The sequence below is a fragment of the Leucoraja erinacea genome, chromosome 35 (assembly GCF_028641065.1).
Source record: "Leucoraja erinacea ecotype New England chromosome 35, Leri_hhj_1, whole genome shotgun sequence".
Lineage (NCBI taxonomy): Eukaryota > Metazoa > Chordata > Chondrichthyes > Rajiformes > Rajidae > Leucoraja > Leucoraja erinaceus.
In genome coordinates, this window is record NC_073411.1 from 4,199,313 (window position 1) to 4,206,150 (window position 6,838).

At 47.4% G+C, this 6,838-nt stretch overlaps 1 non-coding gene across 1 annotated transcript; it reads left to right on the forward strand.

The window, feature by feature from the left end:
* Nucleotides 1-5,127: 5,127 nt before the first annotated feature.
* Nucleotides 5,128-5,200, forward strand: trnat-ugu (transfer RNA threonine (anticodon UGU)). The gene has a single exon. It is a non-coding gene; the product is annotated as a tRNA-Thr (tRNA).
* Nucleotides 5,201-6,838: the final 1,638 nt, after the last annotated feature.

The window sequence follows — 6,838 nt, forward strand, 5'->3', positions numbered from 1 at the left end:
TCCAGACTGCAGGAGTACGTACGGGGGGGGGGGACTCACTGAAGCTCAGTGCGGCCAATTCAAATGCAGTGCGGGGAAGGACCGCTGTCTAAGGTCCTTCTGCTGCTGGCTGTTGACGTAGAAGCCTCTAAAACCCTTGAAGCTTGAATCATTCCCTGAAGGCCACATCGTGTCATAAGATCATTGGTGATAGGAGTACAATTAGGCCATTCGGCCCATCAAGTCTACTCCGCCATTCCATCATGGCTGATCTATCTCTCCCCCCCGAACCCCATTCTCCTGCCCTCTCCCCATAACCCCCGACACCCGTGTTAATCAAGAATCTATTGTGTCAGAGGTTATGGGGAGAGGGCAGGAGAATGGGGTTAGGAGGGAGAGATAGATCAGCCATGATTGAATGGCAGAGTAGACTTGATGGGCCGAATGGCCTAATACTGCTCCTATCACTGATAATCCAATGAATTTATGAGTGGCAATGGCACTCTGTTCACAGAATGTGCTGACGCTGCGAGTTTGTAGACTGAACAGCACCACAAGTGTAAAGAAACCCACGCCCTGTGGATTTTGTATTCCTTGTATATATCTTTGACGATTAAAGGTTATTTTTGAAATAAAAATAATAAACACATGGCAGGAAGGACATGATAGCATCATACAGCAGTCTAAAGAAGGTCCTGACCACAAGTATTTCTGGAGAAAAGGAATTGGTGATGTTACGGGTCGAGACCCTTCTTCAGACCCGACAAGTTCTCTCCAGAGATGCTGCCGGCCCCGCTGAGTTACTCCAGCACTTTGTGTTTGACACACCAGGGAATGTGGAGACCAGGGAGGGGGGGCAAAGATTAGGTGGGCAGAGATGGGGAGGCCAAGAGGAATCGTAACAGGTAAAACTATGAAAAAAAGAGGCTTCGGACTACGCAAACACTTTAACTCCCCCTCCCATTCCCACACTGACCTTTCTGTCCTGGGCCTCCTCCATTGTCAGAGTGAGGCCCAGCTCAAGTTGGAGGAGCAGCACCTCATATTTTGCTTGGGCAGCTTACACCCCAGCGGTATGAATATTGACTTCTCAAATTTCTTCATAGTAACCCTTGCATTTCCCGCCTTCCCCTTCCCCCACCCTAGTTATCCTGCTGGTCCCGACGTTTGTATCCCTCCGTTATCACCTCTTCACAAGCCACCAATGGACCATTGTGGGCTCCACCCTTCATAGGTCATCTGTTGCCAGCCCTGCTTTGTTCTGGCCTTTTCTTGTCTCCAGTACCCACCCCTATACTTTCAGTCTGAAGAAGGGTCCCGACCCTAAACGTCACCCGTCCTTTTCCTCCAGAGATGCTGCCCGACCCGTTGAGTGACTCCAGCGCTTTGTGTCTGTCATGCAGAAGAAACTATTTTACACGACGGAGAGCTCGATATTTGCGGACAATGATGTACAGGTGGCAGCGGTAGAGTTGCTGCCTCACAGCGCCAGAAACCCGGGTTCGATCCCGACTACGGGTGCTGTCTGTATGGAGTTTTTACGTTCTCCCCGTGACCTGCGTGGGTTTTCTCCGAGATTTTCGGTTTCCTCCCACACTCCAAAGTTGAGGCAAGGACTATCGTAACGTTTAAGAAACAGCACGCAACAAAAAGCTTTTCACTGTACCTCGGTACATGTGACAATAAATTAAATTGAGGTTGGCACTATAAAAGCATTTAAAAGACATTCGGACGGGTACATGGTTAGGAAAAGAGAAGAGAGGGACAGACCAAATATGAGTATATTTTATGAGTAGATTTGAGTATAGGAGCAGGGAGGTTCTACTGCAGTTGTACAGGGTCTTGGTGAGACCACACCTGGAGTATTGCGTGCAGTTTTGGTCTCCAAATCTGAGGAAGGACATTATTGCCATAGAGGGAGTGCAGAGAAGGTTCACCAGACTGATTCCTGGGATGTCAGGACTGTCTTATGAAGAAAGACTGGATAGACTTGGTTTATACTCTCTAGAATTTAGGAGATTGAGAGGGGATCTTATAGAAACTTACAAAATTCTTAAGGGGTTGGACAGGCTAGATGCAGGAAGATTGTTCCCGATGTTGGGGAAGTCCAGGACAAGGGGTCACAGCTTAAGGATAAGGGGGAAATCCTTTAAAACCGAGATGAGGAGAACTTTTTTCACACAGAGAGTGGTGAATCTCTGGAACTCTCTGCCACAGAGGGTAGTTGAGGCCAGTTCATTGGCTATATTTAAGAGGGAGTTAGATGTGGCCCTTGTGGCCAAGGGGATCAGGGGGTATGGAGAGAAAGCAGGTACGGGATACTGAGTTGGATGATCAGCCATGATCATATTGAATGGCGGTGCAGGCTCGAAGGGCCGAATGGCCTACTCCTGCACCTAATTTCTATGTTTCTATGTTTCTATGGGCAAATGGAATGGACCCAGAGAGGGCCTGTTTGTTGGTATGGGCAAGGTGGGCCTTCGGGCCTGTTTCCGTGCTGTATCAAACCAAACCAAACCAAACCAAACCAAACCAAACCAAACTAAACTAGACTAAACTAGACTAAACCAAACTAAACTAAACTAAACTAATCTAAAGTAAAACTTGGACTGGTAGATGGATAAGAAAGGATGAGAGGGATATGGGCCAAATGTGGTCAACTGGAACTAACTGAGATGGGGCCTGTTTGTTGGTGTGGGTCAGTTGGGCCACCCGGGCTTGTTTCCATGACTGTATGACTATGACTAAATGCAAGCTATTGCCGCTGATGATGCAGCCGAACCCATTGACCTTTCATACCTGTGTTCTCCTCACGGGAACTACATGTTCTGCCAACCTTCTCTCGTGCTGGATGACACATCAGTGCGTGATGCCTGCACCTGAACCGCTTCCTCATGTTTGCACTCACTGCCGATGGGCCTTCCTTTCCATTCCGACCCCTCACGTCTCAAAATTAACCCGGACACCCGCGAGCCTGTTACATAACCTTCACCCTGGGCTTGCCCCAGGGAACACTGGGAAAATGCACAATTGTTACAGTGGAATAACATAGAACATATGAAGGAAATAGGCAACGTTTCGGGCCGAAACCCAAGGGTTTCGGCCCGAAACGTTGCCTATTTCCTTCGCTGCATAGATGCTGCTGCACCCGCTGAGTTTCTCCAGCAATTTTGTGTACCTTCCATTTTCCAGCATCTGCAGTTCCTTCTTGAACACATATAACATGGACTTCGGCACAGAGGCGCAACGGTAGAGTTGCTGCCCGACAGTTTCGGAGACCCAGTTTCGATCCTGACTACGGGTGCTGTCTGTACGGAGTTTGCACGTCCTCCCCGTTACCTGCGTGGTTTTCTCTGGGTGCTCCAGTTTCCTCCCAAATCCTAAAGACGTGCGGGTTTGTAGGTTAATTGGCTTCTGTAAATTGTCCCTAGAATGTAGGGTAGAACTAGTGTAGACGGGTGATCGATGGTCGGCGTGGATTCAGTGGGCAGAAGGACCTGTGGTTTCCACGCTGTATCTCTAAACTAAACGGAACTAAACTAAATTAATTAAACTAATGAATACATTTATTGGCCAAGTATATTCACATACAAGGAATTTGCCTTGGTGCTCCGCCCGCAAGTGACAAAACGACATACAGTGACAGTTAGGAATGACACATAAAACATTAAACATTTAAACATTAATCATTAACAATAAAACATTATCGATTAAACTAAACTAAACTAAAACTCGTATGAGCAAGTGATGCGGGGTCAGTATGGATTCAGTGGGCCAAATGGCCTGTTTCCTGCCATATATCTAAATATTCTTTCTTGAACAATCCATTTAGCACTAATTGAAGGTACTTTCTCCAGGCCTTTTCTTTTGGCGAAAGAAGATCTCTGAACACTTGTCTTCCCCCTCCCCCACGTTTTGTAAATCTATCCCCCGTCACGTTCTGATGCAGATGGAGCATGGTGGCCACTTTGACCCTGACCTTTGATCTCTTTGATCTCTCCCCAACTCCTCAGGAATATGCGTACAGGGCTATTCAGGGGTTGCAAGTATTTTGTAACGGGAGGGGACGGGGGGTCAGAAGTCACATTAACAGAGTGTGATGGCCACACCTTCAGATCTGCAGAGGATAATGTTTAGTGGTTTAGGAAAGAACTGCAGATGCTGGAACAATTGAAGGTGGACAAAAAATGCTGGAGAAACTCAGCGGGATGGGCAGCATCTGCAGAGAGAAGGCATCTGTGGAGAGAAGGAATAGGCGACGTTTCGGGTCAAGACCCTTCTTCAGGCTGATGATAATGTCTGTGGATAATGCATAGTTTAGTTTATAGAAGCGGTGCGCAAACAGGCCATTCGGCCCACTGGGTCCATGCCAACCAGCGATCTCTGCGCATTTACACTGTCCTACACATCAGGGACAATTTATAGTTTTACCAAGCCAATTAATCTACAAACCTGTGTGTCTTTGGACTGTGGGAAGAAACCGAAGATCCCGGAGAAAACACACGCAGGTCACGGGGAGAAGGTACAGGCAAGCACCCGTAGTCAGGATGGAACCCGGGTCTCTGGCGCTGTGAGGCAGCAACACTACCGCTGCGCCACCGTGACACCCTTGTGAGATACGAGCGTTGAGTTGAGCAAAGACTGAGTCCAACGGAGTCCTGAGACACAGTAACGAACAGAGAAGGTATTTGAGGCAAGCACCCCAAGATGGCGCTCAAGACGGGCCACGTGTCTCCACGTGCTGGCCCCAGATGTGTGTGTATCTGCGATCATTCATTACAATTGCCCCACCTCGACTCATTCCCTTTATCCTGTGTCTGTACACTGTGAATAGACACAAAATGCTGGAGTAACTCAGCGGAACAGGCAGCATCTCTGGAGAGAAGGAATCTATCCAGACTCACTCCAGCATTTTGTGTCGATCTTTGGTGTAAACCAACATCTGCAGTTCCTTCCTACACATCTGTACACCGTGGATTAATTGTTTTTTCGCTGGCTTGGACAGCACGCAACAAAAACCACTTTGCACTGTGTCTCAGTACTCCTGACAATAAACTAAACTGAGCTATAACAGCTTAGATTTATTATTGTCACATGTACCGAGATACAGTGAATAGCTCCGTTATGCATGCTATTCAACCCAATGGAGGCTCCATAGCTCAGGGGTTAGAGCACTGGTCTTGTAAACCAGGGGCCGTGAGTTCAAATCTCACTGGGGCCTGAACATTTTGCAGAGTGAACCCGATGGGCCAAAAGTCCTTATTCTGCTCCTTTGACCTTAAAGTTCAGATAACAGTATAATCATGTCAAAGTCAAGAGGCAAACTCATGTGCACTAGAATAGAGCAAAGGAGAAGCTTTATACAGAGTGCAGAATATAGTTCTCAGCTTTGTAGCCCACCAGTTCCACAGACAAAAACTAATGCCCGCACTTGGGTAGAGATGAATTGGCAGTACCCTAGCTGTTCCTGAGTCTGGTGGTCCTGTACGTTCTGCTGGGCAGGAACAGGGAGAAGAAGGAATGACCGGGGTGGGACAAGTCTTTGATTATGCTGACTGCTTTTCCGAGGCAGCGTGAAGTGTAGATGGAGTCGATGGTGGGCAGTCCTCTCTGTGTGGTGGGCTGGGCCACATCTCTGCAATTTATCATGGTCGTGGGCAAAGCTGTTCCCTGAGCTGTGAAGCAAGCCGATTGTATGATATATAGTGTTATAGTTATATAGGGCGTTGCTGAGGCCGCATCTAGAGTATTGTGTTCAATTGTGCACACCTGGGTGTCATGGTACACCAGTCATTGAAGGTAGGCATGCAGGTGCAGCAGGCAGTAATGAAAGCGAATGGTATGTTAGCTTTCATTGCAAAAGGATTTGAGTATAGGAGCAGGGAGGTTCTACTGCAGTTGTACAGGGTCTTGGTGAGACCACACCTGGAGTATTGCGTACAGTTTTGGTCTCCAAATCTGAGGAAGGACATTATTGCCATAGAGGGAGTGCAGAGAAGGTTCACCAGACTGATTCCTGGGATGTCAGGACTGTCTTATGAAGAAAGACTGGATAGACTTGGTTTATACTCTCTAGAATTTAGGAGATTGAGAGGGGATCTTATAGAAACTTACAAAATTCTTAAGGGTTTGGACAGGCTAGATGCAGGAAGATTGTTCCCGATGTTAGGGAAGTCTAGGACAAGGGGTCACAGCTTAAGGATAAGGGGGAAATCCTTTAAAACCGAGATGAGAAGAACTTTTTTCACACAGAGAGTGGTGAATGTCTGGAACTCTCTGCCACAGAGGGTAGTTGAGGCCAGTTCATTGTCTATATTTAAGAGGGAGTTAGATGTGGCCCTTGTGGCTAAGGGGATCAGAGGGTATGGAGAGAAGGCAGGTACGGGATACTGAGTTGGATGATCAGCCATGATCATATTGAATGGCGATGCAGGCTCGAAGGGCCGAATGGCCTACTCCTGCACCTAATTTCTATGTTTCTATGTAGTAGGGAAGATTTGTCAAGTTGGAAAGGGCACAGAGAAGATTTACAAGGATGTTGTCAGGACTAGAGGGTGTGAGAGCTAGGGTTGAGCACGCCAGGACTCTATTCCCTGGAGCTCTTGAGGATGGGGGGTGATCTTATAGAGGTCTTTAAAATCACAAGAAGAATAGATTGGGTTGATGCACAGTGTCTCTTGCCCAGAGTAGGCAAATTGAGAACCAGAAGGCACAGGTTTAAGGTGAAGGGAGAAAGATTTTATAGGGATCTGAGGGATAACCTTTCCACACAAAGGGTGGTGGTGGGTGTATGGAACAAGCTGGGACTATCGCAATGTTTAAGAACCAATTAGACAGGTACATGGATAGGACAGGATTA